General features: G+C 40.6%; 1 protein-coding gene across 9 annotated transcripts in view; it reads right to left on the reverse strand.

The window, feature by feature from the left end:
• tead3b (TEA domain family member 3 b) overlaps positions 1-19,032 on the reverse strand; it is a 65,973-nt gene that overhangs the window by 17,176 nt on the left and 29,765 nt on the right. The gene's annotated exons all lie outside the window — the stretch shown is intronic.

A 19,032-nucleotide genomic window follows, 5' to 3' on the forward strand; every position in this document is an offset into this window, starting at 1 on the left:
TTTTTCTGCTTGTCTTTATACAATCACTGCTCAGCTGCGGTCATGCAGAAAGTGCTTTATTCGTTTTATGAAATGTGCAACAACAAAAAGATGTGCTGTTGTCTGAAGGAGAAAATCACCCATCTTGTTTTTTTAATTTCCCTTTGTTGCCAAGTCACACAGACTTGGTTTCTGTGGCTGCAAAGTGGTTGGACCGCAACATTATTACAAATAACCCTTTAAAAGCTACAGGATGTGCCTTTACAAACATACGCAGTGAGGCACATGTTGGTTTGTACATCCAAAAAAAGAGAACATTTCTTTTTGACGCTTTTTAGCACTTTCCATTAAAACATGTGTGTCAAACTCATGGCCCGGGGGCCAAATCCGGCCCTTTGGAGCATCCAATTCGGCCCGCAGGATGAAGTAACATGAAAACATGCATCACTGTGTAAATGAAACTCAACAATCTTTGCAGAGGTTCATAGTTTTACCGGTGCTTATATTGCATGATTACAGTCATTTTTTATGTTAAACTGTTGGAAAAAAAAACTGAAAAATAACAAAATCCTTTCTTCAAATTATTACATACTATTGCCCTTAATTAAAAGTAAATTGGTCACAAAATCTAGGAAATTTGAAGTGAAGATCCTGTTGGGACTGATATATGTCACTTATTGCTTGGATATTGTTGGTTTCTTATAAATTTAGTATTTTATGTAATATGGAAGTGCAAACTATGGCACAATAATGTTGAAATTACTTGTTTTCCCGCATAAAATCTGTCATATTGTAAGTATGATCAAACCTGAGATATGGACTTCACAGAACTAGAAAATTAAGATGTCATTATTATATTTGACAGTGTTGAAAGTGGTTATATGAGTTATTAGAGAGAGAGAGAGAGAGAGAGAGAGGGGGGAGAAAATTAATAAATTAAAGCATTAAAATAATGGGCTTTTGTGTTTATTTTTAGTTTAAAGAATGACAATCATACTAAATATTATCAGCCACTCACAAAACGACAATAAAAACACAAAAAATAAGAGAAAAAGATACTGAATAATAAAAAGAACAAAGGACAACAAAATACACAAAATGACACCAAAAACACATGCACTAAGAGAGAAAAATACTATTACCAGCAACACACAAAACGACAACAAAGACACATTAAATGAGAGAAAAATACACAAGATCACTACAAAATACACAAAAATAACGGAGAAACATACAAAAAACAACAACAAAAACCCACAAAATAAGAGAAATATACTGAATAATAAAAAGAACAGACAAACAAGAACAAAATGATAGAAAATAAAACAAAAAACACCAGATAATGACAGAAATGATCTTGATGAGAACATCCATCAGGCAGGAGACGACTGTAAATGATAAAAACTGAAGAAATAAATCTATTCAGGAGGCACTAAATACTGTTTCAGAATCAGAATTAGAATTCCTTTATTAATCTCAGGGGGAAATTGCTTATGTTACAGCCACAGAAAAAAAATCACAAATAAAAGAATAAAGATGTTAACAAAAACGAAAGAAAGAATAAACAATAAATAAGTGTATACTTAAGTAAAAGACAGTTAAAAATATGGATCAGATACACACACATTACAGTAATAGGAAATAAAGTAGGACAGATAATACTAATAATAATAATTATACAAATATGATACAGATATTTACAAAAATATCTGTTAAAAAAAAGTTTCAAAAGAACCATTTCCCTAAAGCATCTGAAAAACAAGAAAAATATGGTACTGGAGGTGTATGTGTGTGTGTGTGTGTGTGTGTGTGTGCGCGAATAGCTATCGTAGCCCATGGCCTATATGCCCAGCAGGCTTGCAGCTCTCACTGTATACCCTCCAACCAGTTAGTTTGGCTGTGGGCGGGGCATAGCAGAGCTGAATTGCTTGCTGAGACTGAAGAAGCCCCGCCCCCTTGAGCTCCAGGCCAAGGATGGACACACCCGCTCCAGCGCCTCCACATTCCTCACATTCCTCTGAGCCTGTCACATCTGTGCTAGCCAGTCTGATTGGCCTGGGCCTGTGAACGCGCACACACGTACAACACAGCTCAGGGGTGAGTGCTGGGGTGACGGCCATTAGGGCTGAAGTAGGGGGAGATTGTTCTGAGGGAAAAACGCAGCAGCTGAAAAGGGCAGTAACTCTTGGAGGAAACACAAAGCCGAGGCTGTCTCTGCCAACAACTGCCACCTGGCAGTAATGCAGCCCCCTTTTTTTCCCAAAACAACACCACAGTGTGACCCCCGCAGTCAGCAGACTGCTGCACCTGCTGCTGACCATCCCAGCAGAGGATGGCAGAGAAAGGACAATGCCAGCTCAACCCCCCACCCAACTGTCACCCTCAATCATTTTAGCAGCTAGAAAAAAAAAAAAAGGGTGGGGTGGGGGGGGGGGGGGGCAACACTGCGTCACCACCATCACACACGTCTAAAAAACCCCCTCAGAACATAAAAACTAAAAAATAAAAAATATGATCTTGTGGAATTCCACAAGGCTCAGTTTTGGGCCCTAAGCTGTTTACAATATATTTAAATGATTTGCAAAGTGTTGAAGTTAATCGTGTTTGCTGACGACGCAAACATATTTTGTTCTGGACAAGATATTAATAATGTATTTTCATTAGTAGAAAACAAATTGACAAAATTAGAAAAATGGTTGAAGAAAAACAAATGTTGTGTTTTGGATCGTATAGGACATGTGGTACCTTAAAGTTGGATCTGAATGGAACAAAAATTGATCGTTCTTGGGCGTCATCATAGATCATGAGCTTTGCTGGAAGCCGCACATAGAAAATATTAGAAAATAAATTTTAAAAAAATCTAAAACTATTGGCATTCTACAAAGAACAAAAAGTATACTCACCTAGCCTATTGCTCAGAATGCTGGGGTTATACAAGTAAAACATCCATTAATCAATTTACAAAATAGATCATTAAGAATAATACATAAAACTAAGATTCCTACAAACAAACTGTTTAAAAAATCTAGAAAAATAAAACACTTATAACTAAAGTGATAAGTGTTTTACTTTAAGTTAATGAGATCACAATTTTTTTTTTTTATTATTTAAAAAACAAAACATTTTGCTCCTATTGAAACATAAGTTGATAAGCTGATGAAAACCACGGTTATTGAGTTGTTTCTATAGTTTTTATATAATGCTGTTTGGGGATGGGCTCTGATAAGCAGTTACTGCTTCAGCCCATTCCATTTTTGGTTGTTAAAATTAATGTTTATTATTTATATTGTGTTTTATATGTTGTAAGACAACCAAGAACAAATAAATCAAAATTAACCCTCCTATTATCCTTGGGGTCAATTTGACCCCATTCAATGTTGAATATATATATTTTTGCTTCATATTTCATGACTTGTCCTAATTTGATGTGTAAAATTGATTAAGCATAAAATTATCATGAGGATATTTTTTCAATGTGCTGAACACATATTGCACGCGTTGGTGTTCCTCTTGGGTCAGTTTGACCCCCAGCTGTTTTAGCTGTGTAACAGGTTTGGATGATAGATTTTCAAGATACACTAACTCTAAAACTGAAAGTTTGACCTGATGGTGGCGCTGCAGTAAAGGTCATGTCATCACCACAACCAATAAGGTTCATACTTGTGGTCATTAATGCTTTTTGAGAAGATTTGGATAAAAACAAGATACATTTACTAGTTTCAAAGTTTGGCCTGATGGTGGCGCTAGAGAACAGGTCGAAGTTTCATTATCAAGGGGTTATTTATGTGTTCAACAAACAAACAAAAACTTGGTCAATAATTTTCTGAAATTCATTTTCTGGAGGCAAATATCCCTGGGGTCAGATTGACCCCAAGGGTAAAATGTGTAATTTTTTAGGATACATTTATTTAAATGTGTGAATGTTAAACAAACAGTGGTAGGAGTAAAATAAAAACACTGTATTTGTATATAATAAATATGGTCAACAGTTTTATAAAATTGTGATGTAATGTAAAATTTTTGTGTAATTTGCCCAACAGAGTGTACAGTTTGTGTTTGTGTACATGTTTTATTACATTTATGCACAGCAAAAAAGATTCTCTATGAACTGAATTGACTTTTGCTGCTTCTCAGAAAACATCTGGATGGTATTGAGGTATTTTTAAAACAATATGAGCCGATCCCAGATGATATTGAGCAGAACGCGGAGTAAACCGCCCAGCATAGGATGCCAGTATATACAGTAAAATAGGATAAATAAGCTTGTGTTTTATTTATTCCCGGAGGATATTTAAAAAGTATCAAAAGACAGACAAGTTTGGGGGAAACCAGCGGAACTTATGATTACTATACAACTCTGCACTGAATTAAACACATTCATAAACATTTTTAAAAATGTGTGTGTGCTTGCATGTGTGTGTGTGTGTGACTACTAGAGTCTCCCTGGTAGAAAATAGCTCACTGTCAGTTTATTAACCCAGTATTGGTTAATAATTGTGTGTTTTAATGTGTTAACCCTGCAATAGCCTGGGCGTTTAACAATCAGGTATTTTTTTTATTTTACAACATAAAAACTAGAATGCAAATTAGCATAATAATATACAATAAATATTTATGTTTTCTTTTTCTTTTTAAACTATGATAAAATGTAATTGGGCTTTCAAAGAGGGGAACCTGAGGTGGTATTTGGAAATGAGGAATGATCCAAAACAAATTATATATTTAAATTTATTTTTTTTCTTTTAAATACCATTTATTTTGAAACGTGTGACAAACTGCAATCATAAAATCATACTTATTATATGTTAAAATTTAAGACTTTTGAAATATTGATTTAACAATTAAGGCCTTTTTTTTTTAGATTAATGAATTTAATGTCTTTTAAGACTTTTTAAGGATCTACGGGAACCCTGTTTAAGGTTGTTCGTGTGCAAATTGATGTTTGAAATTAAAATATCCTTCTGTTGTTTCCCCTATTAGCCTTTTCACACTCTGGAACTGCGCATGCGCGACTTGCGGGGGGTCATAGGTCAAGAGGGATATAAACGTAAACAAGCTCGTTCACTCTGTTGATATTTCCAACCTAACAGCGTTTTTTATGTTATTCCAGAGATCGTTTTAATAGTGTTCATGTTATTAATATTACACATATTTGGTGGACTTTAGGAGGGACAAGGATTTTCCGCTGATGCCGATTTCGGCCGATTTCGACAGACCTCTGCTTCCACACTCCTGTCCCTAGCTTTCAACTTTATATATTTTCTGTATTTACTTTATTGTTGTTTTCTTTTTCTGACTTGTGTAGTTGTTTTAACAACTGTAAAGTGCTATAGAGTTTTTGAAAAAAGCACTTATTAATAAAATGTATTATTATTGCATGGGACAGGCAAGATTTCCGAGTGTGAAAAGGACAGTATGAGTTCTTTCACTTTGAAAAGGTCAATTTTCGAGGTACAACATTCACTAACCAGGTCCATGATTATTTTTATTAAAGGGTCCATGTTATGCTAAATCAACTTTTCTGTGCTTTAAACATGATAAATGTGCTATTTGGGCTTCATACACATGCCCTAAGTGTTTTTTTTTTCATTGATTCCCTCAATCGTTAAATAAAATCATAAATATAAAATCAGGCCGGCGGCTGCTTTTTGCTTCATTTTTGCTGCAGTACCATACATGAACTACGGGGCGCAGTGTCGCTTCACCATTTATATTGTGAAGAAGAATTGCGCAACAGAAGAACCAACCTAAAGTCTCAAACAGTAAACATCATAAAAGTGCTATTAGGGCTTCATACACATGCCCAAAGTGTTTTTTTTTTCATTGATTCCCTCAATCGTTAGTTAGAGGGTGATTTGCTCCTTTCTTACTGCAGGGTGAGCCCAAACACCTCGCTCCAATTTGATGATGCGCTCCCACTTTGATGACGAATTTAACGCGGCACTGAGCTGGAGAAGCCGCGCCTCCAGGAATCTCTCTGCCGTCATTGACATGCAAACAAACACGCCCACGCCCAAGGTGAGTATTTCAGCGTCCTCCGCGCAGTGCTATGTATGTATTTTCTACAGTCTATGTATGTATCGGCGAACGCCCCGCTCCCACGCTCTGTCTCGCCTTTATAAAGCAGCAAGCAAAAAATATTTCAAGCAATCAACGCTCAAACGAATAAAATAATGTAGATCTCTGTCAGACTCACTTCCTACACCGTCAGCCATAGTGAGTTTATCCCTCTTGACCTTTGACCTAATGAGAAAGTACTGAACCAGTGCGAGAGTGTGAATAGGATTATTGACCCCCCCCAACCCTGGCTGAAAGAGATCAGGACAGGTGCACAAAAACAAAAACACGTATGCACATCCAGTTGCGACGTCCTCTGACGCTCATACTTTCAAATGTCTCTCAAAACTGGATGATTGCTCAACTCAGATCGCTGGAGGCTGCCTTTCTTATCCTCTTCACTGGCAGGACACGCCTATGCTTTCGTTTACTACACGACCGCTGGAATTTTCCACTTTTACACCGAGACAATAAGCAAAAAAAAAAAACAAAAAAACATAATCTCTCCCCTTGTCTTCCTCTAACTTCCTCCTCCTCCTCCTCCTTCAGTGCCACTTCGTGTCACTCCTGAACCCTCAGTCTTTTCCCACCTCCCCTTTTCATAACATTGAGGTAATCCTAAATTGCTAACATACTGCTCAGCCACGACTGAAAACATTCCTGACATCCCAGCGAGGGGGCTGACGGGGAAACACCAGCCCTGCTGCTCAGTCATCATTTCACGCTTCACCCCCCACCCACCCACTCCCTCCAACGCTACATTTCAACCCACGTTTTCTCATAAAGGCTCACATGGTTCCAACTTTCCACAGCAACGAGGGCCTTAAAGGTCAGATTTGAACCCCCTTTTTTCGATTTTACATTCCCACAATGCATTGCAGAAGTGACAGCTGCGAGGCTGAGGGGCAAAGGAAAAAAAAAAAAAGGTGTGCGCGGCGCTAAATTTGACACACCTGTCATAAGCAGAAGACTGAGGTGAACAAGTCAGCACAGCCCCAAGGCAAAACAAGACAGGCAACATTCTTTCTTTATCATGTTTAGGGGCGAAATATGACAGATAGATTTTACAGGAAGAGTGCACGTAAAACATTCTCTGACTTTTTGTTGTTGCTACACAACAACCATAAATACAAAGGCAGAATTTATCTAACAATATGAGAAGAAGCAAAACCATTGCATTTTGTGATATATAGTGGGGATTATTTGCTGTTTGTAATAAATGTTATCATATTTCTGCATACGTCTTGAAATCCTAACAAACATAATACAACAATTAAACTATTTTTGTTACATAATGTGTAAATAGATCCTGAAAATGTTACTAAAAAACTAACTTTCAGCTCTATGACGAAAAGAACAATTGTTGTGGAAACAATTAAACTTAATCAATTGACACTTAAAGCTGCTGGAGATTAAATAAAAAAAAAAAAAAAAAGAAAGAAAAAAGTAAAGAGAAAATAATGAGGAAAAAATAAGAAGAAAATGAGAAAAAAAAAACAAGAAAAGAGAAAAAAAGGGTAAAATTAAGAAAATAATGGGGGAAAAAATTAAAAAGAAATGAGAAGAAAAAATGATGAAAATCATGAGAATAAATGAAAAATTAAATAAAGGAAAAAGGAGAAAAAAGAAGGAGAAAATAACAAGGGAAACAAAAATTAATAAAATAAAACAGAAGATAAAATAAATATTTGATCAGATAAAGACATAGTGTCCGCCTCATTGATCAATAAGTAGGTCATGTGCTCGAAAAAAAGATGTAACAGCTTGAAATTCATATTGTAATAATACTTATAATATTACAAAAGTTTACATTAAGTGTTGATTATTATTTTATATCCTACATTCACATATTTTATTGTGACAGTTTGTGTGCGTGTGACACTTGACTTTGTGTGTCGTAAAGAACAAACATCAGCTTTCTGTTTAGCCAATTGAAGCCTAATGCATTTCTCTATTTTATGGGAATTTGCAGCCAAAATCAGTTAGTAGCGGGCCTAGGAATATGTTGGAAAGCATTATTCTGTCTAAAAATTGTGTGCATAGATTCTCAAACAACACCCAAATGAAAACAGGCATCCAGTAGTATTAAATCACACAGTAAAACCACATTCTTTTGACATATTGAATTTTTAAACAAAACCTAAACTGAATCAAACACTTAATGTCTTACAACCACCATTGAATCATGTTTTTTTTTAGTTTTTGCTTTAGCTTTTCCTAACTGATGTTCAGATTCTTAATTCACATCCAAGCAGTGATTTATTAACATGTGTTACTTATTAAAAGTGAGTGTTGCGCTCCACTGAACTCTTTGTCACCCCGAAGCTATGAAAATTACTTCCAACGCTACTGGGAAGTCTAGGCAGACATGCAAGGTACAACGTTTTTTTTTATAGCAATCCATTCGCTAATGGAAACATTTCCCTACAAATATGCAATAACTGGCACCAAGAGTGGAAATCCCAATGGGAGGAATGACTTATTCACTTTTGGAGGTCACTAGGAAGTCTGAGACTGCAAGGTAGACAGTATTACATACAGCACCATCGTTAACATTCCCCTTAGCCCACGTCAGGGCAGCTTTTAGATGTCTGAGGTAATCGCCTTGTGAGATCCCTTCTACTGGGGCATGCCTTGGCTCTGCACGCAGAGCCTCGAATGACTTATTGTAAACGGAGAGGGTGTTTAGTGCTCCTGGGGAGGGGAAAAAAAAAAAAAAATAGCCAGTCTCTAAAAGAGGTTCTGACAGTTTGTTGCTAAGCGGGCAGGTTTGTGCATAGCCTGCCTCTGTGTTGACATTCACATGACATACGCGCAAAACCAAAGACCAACAGTAACTCGCTAAAAAGGGCCCGAATGCTATTAAGGTACATTCACAGATGGTTTTAAAGACAAATTCTTCAGACTTAAGGCAAAGAAATGAGGCATTTCGTCACAAACTTTATGTCCGATTCCACCACAGCTTACTCTCACTGTTGACATGTAATAACTGAATTATATCAATGTTACCAATAATATAAGAAACATATGACACACTGTATACACAAATAGAGGCGTAATTGCTTGGCAGGGATCCAAACATCAGATTAACTTTTAAATGTACTTTGAATATTGTACATTTTTTTTGGCACAAAATATTTCTTCCCTAAAAAGCGATTAAAAGTAAAGAAATGGTTCAAGTCTAGAATTAACCACTAAAATCCTCTGAATCAATACATAACAATACATGTTTTTTTTCATATATATATATATCTTGAGGTTAAAGCTGTTTAACCACATTCTAAGAAATGTACCTGTAGGATTATAACAGAGATCTATTCAACAAACAAATGTTGAAGGGAGAATGTTTTTTTTCCTCTTGTTTGCACGTGCCAGTGTTTCCCAACTTTGAAGAATGAAAAACTGTAAGGACCCCCACATTGTAAGAACATTTACAAAAAAATGGGTAAAAAAACTTAAACTTAAAAAAAAAATAGACAAAAATAAGGCGACTATTCTTCAAATCTTATAAATCTTCAAATCTTATTTTTTAAAAAAATCACATATTTTAGAACAGTAACAAAGCTCTCTATTGATAAAGCGCAGAGAAAAACACATTTTCTATTTTTCATGCTCACGGTTCAGCAAGGCCATTCTAACGCACCGTCCCCCTTCGTTGTGACGTCACATGCCCCCCAGTTTGGGAACCACTGGCATATGCTATCAAAAATGTACACTATGTGTGGTGCAATCTTTTTGGGGAAAGCTATTCATGTTTTATTCTCGCAAAAACTTAAAAAATACATGTATTTTGTTGCTTAGTTGTGACTGTAAGCTAAACTTTATTAGAGGGAAAATATTAAAGAGAGGGCAGTGTTACAAAGTGAGAAATAGTCACTCAAAAGTTAGTTTTTCACTCCACCCTCAACTAGTGTTGTGTTCAAGACCGCACTATCCGAGACCAAGACTTGCCCGAGACCAGCATGCACCGAGACCAAGACAAGACCAAGACTTTCGGGAGCCGAGACCGAGTCAAGACCAAGACCGAGACAAACCGAGACCAAGACCAAGACCAAGACCATAAACATTTTTTTTTTCAATTTAAAAAAATAAATAAATAAATAAAATTATGGCAAGGTTCAACAGTTAAATAACATCTCTCTTTAATTTTAGTTTATTTTAAATACATTTGACGGACAAAAAAAAGGTGCCTGCAAAAAATTAACTAAAATATTAAAACTACTACTGCTACTGATACATTCACAATTATTCTACATATTTGAAAACAAGATTTTTATGTCAGCTGAATGTACAGCAAGTGTTTAAAAGCATTTCTGCCAAGAAATAATGATTCTTTATTCTGATTCTTTCAGTTGTTCAGGTTTAACAGGTCACAGATTTCACAAGATAAGATTTTAGTTTGAAAAAGCCTTTACACAGGTTATTTTTATTAATTCACTTAGTTGATATAGTTTAATTTGGTTGCTGTAATATAACTGGATATTCAATTCACAAAGATTTCCAACTGTAACTGTAAAAGTGAAACTTTCTGAAATAAAACTAAAAACAAGTTGTCAGCAGTGTAAAAAACATAGAGCTACAGGTAGATGTGAAACTAAATAAAACAAACTCAAACCCTGGAAAAGTCATGTAACAAATTAATCAATAGTTATATATATATATATATATATATATATATATATATATATATATATATATATATATATATAATTATTATTATTCTGGATACAGTGGAAACAGAAACTATAAAAAATAATTATATTTTGAACCTGTTTATATTGTGGGGAACATATTATATACATACATGTAATTGGAGTCTAAAGTCACAAAAAAACCACCACTTTAAAAATATATAATATTATTTGAGTGCAACTCTGCGGCGATGACGCGCTGGTGACGACATAAACCAAGATGGCGGCGGCCCGGACTACAGCCGACATTATGTAATAAAGCCTTAAAAGACATAATGGATATAATGAAAAGAGTGGATGGACAGATGCATAAACATGCAGACTTTCACACGGACACACACGGACTTATTAAACACACACAAACTTATTAAACACACACGGACTTATTAAACACACACGGACCTCAGTAAACACGGTAAACGGAACAGGCTTCAACGCTCGGCTGGCACTAGGACCCAGAAGCAGAGTAAGTGCGTCCCCTATCCAGCCTTCACAGGCTGTAATATCATCAGTTTATCATTTTACCAGTTGTTAGAGCTACTGTCTTTACCAGGGAGATAATATTTATTACTGGTGATTGTTTTCAGGAGTTTTACTGGGATTTTTACCGGTGATTAGTTCATTTCTCCCTTGCGCTCCGCGGTCCAAACTGACACCGGAGCCACACACGTATGAGTGTGTCACACACGTCACTCAGTCACAATAAGGAGGGTTGTGGTCATTATACGGGGTGGATTAAATAATGAATAAAGGATTGTTTTATCCCGTTCTTCTCCGTGTTATTATCACATTATAAAAATGTTTAAAAATAGCAGGAATTAGTGCTGGTCTCGAACGGTCTTGACGGAAAATCCCGAGTCCGGGCAGCCCGAGTCCAAGACAAGACCGAGTCAAAATGCTTCAGAGTCCGAGACAAGACCAAGACCTTTAAAATTTGGTCTCGAGACCGGTCTCGAGACCAAGACCGGTCTTGACCACCACAACACTACCCTCAACAAACGGGATGTTGACAAATGTTCTTGGGACTTAAACTATGGAAAAGTGTCGTACATTGCATTGTGGGATTTGGAGTCCGGTAGAAGAATGCAAAGACAGCTTTGAAGTTGAAAAGTTTCTTTAAGAAGTGTTTTCACTTCATTCTTAATGAGAATTCATTTGTTTCTTTGCTTGAGAAAACAGCGTTTGGTTTGATGTCATTCTTGTCCTGCTTTGTGTATTACATCACTCTGATTTCAGCAGTAATCTGGTGTTTCTGTGGAAGCCATAATATCAATATCGCCATTTGTTTTGTGTTTTTCGGGTTCACATCGGCATCAGCTGTGAGAACAACTTTTGGATTACACATGTGACGACCAAGAACATGCAACTATTTATTGATATTACATTTTTTAAATGGAATAATTACAGCTACATGTTTATACTTCAATATCCTACATATTATACTTTTTTTTTTTTTTAATTCAGAAATGCCTAACTTAAATTATTTAATTATTATGAGTGACTGACTTCACATTTAATCCTTCACAAGTAATGGTAATCGCAAAGGATTTAAACTCTGGTTTTTAAATGTTTTACTTTTAATCATGTACAGCACATTTAATTACCATGTCTATGAAATGCGCTATACAAAAAAAAAAAAAAAGGTCCCGCCTTCAGGCAAAAGTCTTATGAAATCCTTCTTTTAGCCAACAGAATCAAACATTTCTTATACTTGGTCGTAAAAATAGAACAACTCATTGAAATAATAATTAGTCTGTGAAAACAATGTACATGTTGAGACTTTGTTCCCAATAGAGATTAAGTATAACAACAGAGGCTGCATCAAATAGTTGAATAATCTCAGGTATGTGCTCGTCCGTGAATATCCAAATCTGCCAGACAAATGTGAAGGTAAGATTCCATCTTTGGTGAATCATCTTTGAAAACTTCTCCTTTGAAGTAAATCCTTGGAAAGGCCACTTGAAAAATACTGCTTCATAACAAATTACAATATTTTTAAAATAAACACTCTGTCTCAGAGAAGGCTCCTCTGAATAATTTTTTCCCAATAATAATAATGAAGGAAATCTCATTTCAAAGGCAGTTAATTTAGTACAAAAAAAAGGTCATAAATAAATTTAAATAATAATAAATGTTTCACAATTCTAAACCTCTATGCCCCCAACAATGATGACCCTGATTTCTTCCATAGAATTTTCTCAGAGCTCTCAGACCTTTCTGCAGACTCATCTTTAATCATCGGAGGTGACTTCAATTTGGCGCTCAACACATCATTGGACAGATCTAGTAAGTGCTCAAATACAAAACCATCTCGATCTGCTAAAGTATTAATTGATTACATGGAAGATCTTGGAATAGGAGATGTATGGAGACTGAATAACCCAACTAAAAAAGAATATACCTTCTTCTCCCCCGCGCATAAATCCTTCTCCCGAATCGACTTTTTTCTTTCAAATAATTCCATCATACATAAGATGTCCTCTAAAATACATCCTATAATTATTAGCGATCATGCCCCAATATCCCTCACCCTGCAGTGTGACTCTAATCAGAAAGTATCCTCTCTATGGCGCTTTAACACCTCATTACTTAATGACAGTGAATTTGAAAAAATAATAAGAAAAGAATGGGAGGACTTTCTATTGACAAACGACTCCCCGGAAATATCACCGTCCTTACTCTGGGAAACTGGCAAGGCTGTCATTAGAGGGAAGATTATATCATACTCTTCTTTTAAGAAAAAACAGGAACAGATAGCAGAAAAAACACTTGAAGAAAAAATTAAGAAACTTACGGAAGAATACGCAGCTAACCCATCTGAACTTTTATGGGAAAAACTTCAAAATACAAAACTTAATCTGGATATCATCTTATCTAAAAAAACCGACTTCATTTTGCAACAATTACGATACAAAAACTTTGATTACAATAATAAATCAGGCAAATACTTAGCAAATCAGCTTAAACACAATAAAGAAAATTCCTTTATAGCAACAATTTCTAATAACTCAGGTCAAACTTTAAACTTACCTCAGGACATTAATAAAATTTTTCGTGATTATTATCAAAACTTATACTCATCAAATTTAAACCCTGACACTGAAGATATTAAAACCTTTCTTAATAAACTAAACCTACCACAGCTCACTATAGATCAGAAAACCACCTTAGACTCACCATTAACCTTACAAGAATTACAAAATGCTTTAGACAGCATGTCAACAGGCAAAGCACCAGGTCCAGATGGGTTCCCTGCTGAATTCCTAAAACATTTCTGGTCAATGCTGGCTCCACTATTTTTCAGAGTAGTAACAGAGATCAAAAATAAAGGTTATGTAGGAGGTCACATGAATACAGCGAACATTAAATTGTTACTTAAACCAGACAAGAACCCCATGTTACCCTCAAGCTATCGTCCCATCTCACTTATTAACACAGACTTAAAAATTATTTCCAAAGCACTCACATCCAGGTTAGAGAAAGTAGTACAGTCAATTATACACCAAGACCAGACAGGATTTATTAAAAATAGACACTCCACAGACAATGTGAGAAGACTGTTTAATGTGATCAACATGGCACAGAACTCTAAAAAGAAAAAAATAATCTTATCACTCGATGCAGAAAAAGCATTTGATAGAGTAAACTGGTCATTCCTCCTAACTGTCCTTGGCAAATTTGGCTTCGGAGAATCATTCATACAATGGATCTCCACCCTGTACAATAAACCTAAGGCCTCAGTAACCACAAACCAAATAACATCCCAAAGCTTCACACTGCAGAGGGGAACCAGACAAGGCTGCCCACTCTCACCTTTGCTTTTTGCAATATTCGTTGAACCTCTCGCAGCAGCTGTACGTCAGAACTCTGTTATTAAAGGAATCCACTCATCCATCTCAGAACACAAAATTAATCTTTACGCGGATGACATCTTACTCTATTTGGAAGAACCGCAATCCTCTTTAGAGGAAGTATTTAATCTAATAAACAGCTTCTCTAAATTATCAGACTATTCCATTAACTGGACAAAATCATCAATCCTCCCTTTGACAAAAAACTCATGGAATCCTGCAAACCAAAATCCACAACACCCCTCCACCACAAATACAATTAAATATCTAGGCTTAAATATATCACCAAACTTAAATGAATTAATTAAACTAAATCATGATCCGATGTTGGACAAAGTCACAGAAGATCTGCGGAGATGGAACAATCTCCCCATCTCACTACTTGGCAGGATAGCTTCAGTTAAAATGAAAATCTTACCTAAAATAAACTACCTGTTCTCAATGATACCACTGAAACCACCAAAACAATGGTTTCAAAGATTAGATTCTGCAACTACAAAATTCTATACTAGAAATAAAAAACCTAAAATAAGCCTTTCAACCCTTCAAAAAAACAAAGACGAGGGTGGTTTAGAAGCCCCTAATTTCATGCATTATTACTTAGCAAACCAAATATTATATTTAACAGAGTGGCTAAAACCAAAAGAATACTACAACACCTGGCTAGAAATAGAACAGTTAGACTGCAAACACATTAAACTCTCTGATCTCCCTTTTATCACTGCGACCCTCAAACATCACAACTGCTTTAAAAACCCACTAATTGCCTCCACACTGACTGCATGGTGGAAAGCCCTGGACATCACAAATGTCCAATTAAAAATTAGTATACTGTCTCCAATCTGGCACAACCCTGACTTTAAAAATAAAAAAACACCACTCTATCTGAAAACATGGGAAGAGAGTGGAATCACTCATCTCCAAGACCTTTTTGAAAATGACAAGATCAGGCCATATAACAATCTAACCCAAGCATTCGATATAAATAAAAGTAACTTTCTACAGTACTTACAAGTAACAGAGACAATAAAGAAAAATACTCCACTAGACTTAACTACTTTACAACCTCCAGAACTGGCTATATATATGAAAAAAATCTCAACAAAATCAAAAAAACTCTCAAAAATATACAGAGCGCTCTCGAACACTAACTGTAATTACTTACCAATCGCGAAGTGGGAGGCCGAACTCTCAATCACCCCGAGCACTGATTTCTGGACAGAAATTTGTTGTAATACTTTTAAGATGACAAAAAACACAAACCTTCAGCTAATTCAATACAAGGTCCTCCACAGATCCCACACTACCCAACAGAAAATGCATAAAATGGGCTTCTTAGCAACAGACATCTGCTCTCAGTGCACCCAGAATACAGCGGATTCCTATCTACATGCCTTATGGCTTTGCTCCCCAGTTCAACACTTTTGGATTCTAATCACTGAAAAACTGTCCTCCATTTTGGACTGCAGGATTCCTTTATCTCCAAATCTTTGTTTGATTGGAGACCTGACAATGCTTCAACTTCCAGCAAACCAATCACAATCAATCCTTGCGGCACTAGCCATAGCAAAAAAAAACAATATTACTAAATTGGAAAGACAAAAAATCCTTAAACATAAACCAATGGCAAAATCTCCTCACAGAATTTATTTCCATGGAAAAGATGTCTGCTCTCAGAAAACAAAAAAAAATAACGTGCTTTGAGGAGCGTTGGACTCCTTTTTTAATTGCATTAAATCTAAATTTTTAAAACCCTGATGATCTAGCCTGCAAGCGACTGCCAGCACCACTCTTTACTAACGCACTAGCCCAACTGTAAGCTTGGGCCACCTTGGGCCTCTGGGGTGGTCTTGGCCGGGGTGGCTGGGGTGGGTTGCCGGGGTCTCTTGTTGCCTCGACACGGGTGTGCATTCCTTCTGGGTGTTCACGAGGTCCCGGGGCTGTTTGATTTGGCGCTGTTGCCCCTCGCGTGCACATCTGGTTGGTCTCTGGGGCTGGGGCCCTGCGTGCTCCCCTGCCGCTCCTTCCCCTTGCTCCCTGTCCCCCTGTCTCGTCCTCCCCCCCCCTCCTCCTTTGCTCTTGCGCCCGCCATCCTGTTGGGTTGGGTTTGGGGGGCTCCCGTTGGCCTGGGGCGCTGGTGGGGGGGCTGTGGCTCCCGCCTGGGGGACGGGCGGTGCCGTGCCGGGTGGGTTGGCTGGGGGTGGTCTCGTTGGGGGGCCTGGGGTGGTGGGGTCCTTGGCTCCGGTCCGGGGGGATCCGGGGTGGGGGTGGCTTTGGGGGTGGCTGCTGCCCGGGGTCGGCGATTGCCTCCTGGGTCGCTGGGTGGCGGGGTGTGGCTGTGGGTTGCTCCGTCGGCCCTTGCGGGTCCTAGGCTTGGCTCCCTGGGGCGCGCCTTTGCCAGGGATGTCGCTTGCGCGGCGAGCCAGGCGGGGCCCCCTCCGGGGCTTTTTGTTTGACCGCAATGGCCGGGGTGTGGCCGTTACGGCTAGAGGGGTGGGGTGGGGGGTGCTATGGGGTCTCCCCGGGGGTCGTATTGGGTGGGTGTGCGGGGGCGCGGCGCGTGGTTCTTGGCCTGGTGGATCCTTGTCGGGATTGGCTGGTCTGCTGGCTGGGTGCACCGGGCACCGTGGGCGCGATTCCGGGGCGGGGGTGCCCCGGGGGCGGATCCTTGGTCTACGTTTCCGGGGGAGTGCTCTCCTGCCATCTGCCCGGGGACCGGCCGCGGCTCGTGGCGGCGCTGCGCAGCCTTGGGCGGGGCGGGGCTGGTGGCCTCGGGCCCGCTGTCGTCCGGGGTGGGCTGGCGTCGGGGGGGTGTCTCGTGCCGGTGCGTGGGTCGTCGGGGATCGCCTCCGTGGGGGGGGGGGGGCTCCATTGGCGCCGTTGGTGTGGGGGGGGGGGTTTCCGGGCTGGGGGTGCTTCGGTACTCCGGCTTGCCGGTCCGTGGCTGGCGGGATGGCCCTGCTTGGCGGTGGATGGCGTCCTCTCTAGTCGGGGGGGCCGGGGCCGCCTCCCGGTGGAGAGTGTTGTATCGTGGCGCCGGGTGGGCCTGTGCTGGCCCTGGTGCGGGCGCGGGCCTCCCCCCTGCTCGGCCGCTCCCCTTGGCGGCGGGGTGGCGTTGCTCCGGGCCGGCGTGCGGCGGGGGTCGCCCCCTGGGGCGCCGGGGGATGGGGTTGGTGCCTGGCTGTGCCCGGGGGTGGGGGTTGTCGCCGTGCTCCGCGGGGCCGGCGCGGTCTGGGGGGTGCCGTGGGGGGGGGTCTCTGGCTGTGCTGCTCCGGGGCCCACAGTGCCACTTGCCCGTCTGCGCCATCTACCCTCTCGCGTGGCCCGCCATGCGGACGGGCCCGGCTCACACCGGACAGGCCTCCTACATGTTCACTTCACCACACTCCCAGCTGGTCTGGCTCACTCACAAAATGCACCACACACCCATACCCAACCCTTGGGGGGCTGGATGGTGGGGCTGGGGGTGGAGGGGGCCGCCACCTGTGTTACTATGTAGTGGCGTGGGGGCGGCACTCCCACCCTAGTTGCCCTACTAATCCCTCCAATTTTAATCACATCTCAACATGCCACCCCCCGGAGGGTGTATTATCACTTACACCCTCCGGCCTATTACACCACATACACATAAATCCACAGAGGCTGGATGGGGAGCACCGCTCCCCTCCATCCCCCTTCTTTTAATCACACCCCATACATTCACCAAACACACACATTCACACAGGGGATCGGGAAGTGCCTCTCCATTGGGGAATGGAGAGGCACCATAACAGGGTGGTGGGTTGGTACACACATTTGGGCCTCTCCGGTGGGGGCCTGGCCCCTCTGTTGGTGGCTGGGCCACTGCATAGAGTAAAAATACATCACGATGGTGCGGTCGGGCGTGGCGGTGGGTCTCGGAGGGGCTTTGCCGGGGTCTCTCCTTGCGGGGTCTTTCCGGGCGGTGTCGGCCTGGTGGGGCGCGGGGGTGCCTCTCCCCCTTGGGTGTGGCTTGGTGCTTGTTTCGTCTCCTGGTGGCCTTGGGGGCGGGCCCCGCGGTGTGCGGGCCCGGGGCGGCCTGCCTCGCCGGTTTGGGGGGTGGGTGTGCTGGGGGGGTGCTGGTGTCCTCACCGGGGTTGGGGCGGGGTTGTTTGGCGCCTCGGGATGATGCTGTTTACTGGGGGGGCGGCGCTAGCTGTTCCGGTGGTTGAGGTTGCTTTCGGCCGCCTGGTGGGTACGTCCTGCCATCTGCGGACTGGTGGGTGGGTCCGGGGCATCTTTGGCTGGGGGCTGCTGTCCCTTACTTGATGTGTGCCGTTGGGGTGCCTCCGTCCCCGCGGTGGGGGTCGCCGGTTGCTCGCGGGCCGGCGGGGGGCGCTGCCCCGTGGCTTGCGCCGTCCGGGGGGCGGCGGGCCCTGGGCTGCTGGCCTTGTGCCGTCTGGGGCTGTGCGGTTCTGCTGGGCTGTGGCCGGGTC

The sequence above is a fragment of the Gouania willdenowi genome, chromosome 5, assembly GCF_900634775.1.
Source record: "Gouania willdenowi chromosome 5, fGouWil2.1, whole genome shotgun sequence".
Classification (NCBI taxonomy): Eukaryota; Metazoa; Chordata; class Actinopteri; order Blenniiformes; family Gobiesocidae; genus Gouania; species Gouania willdenowi.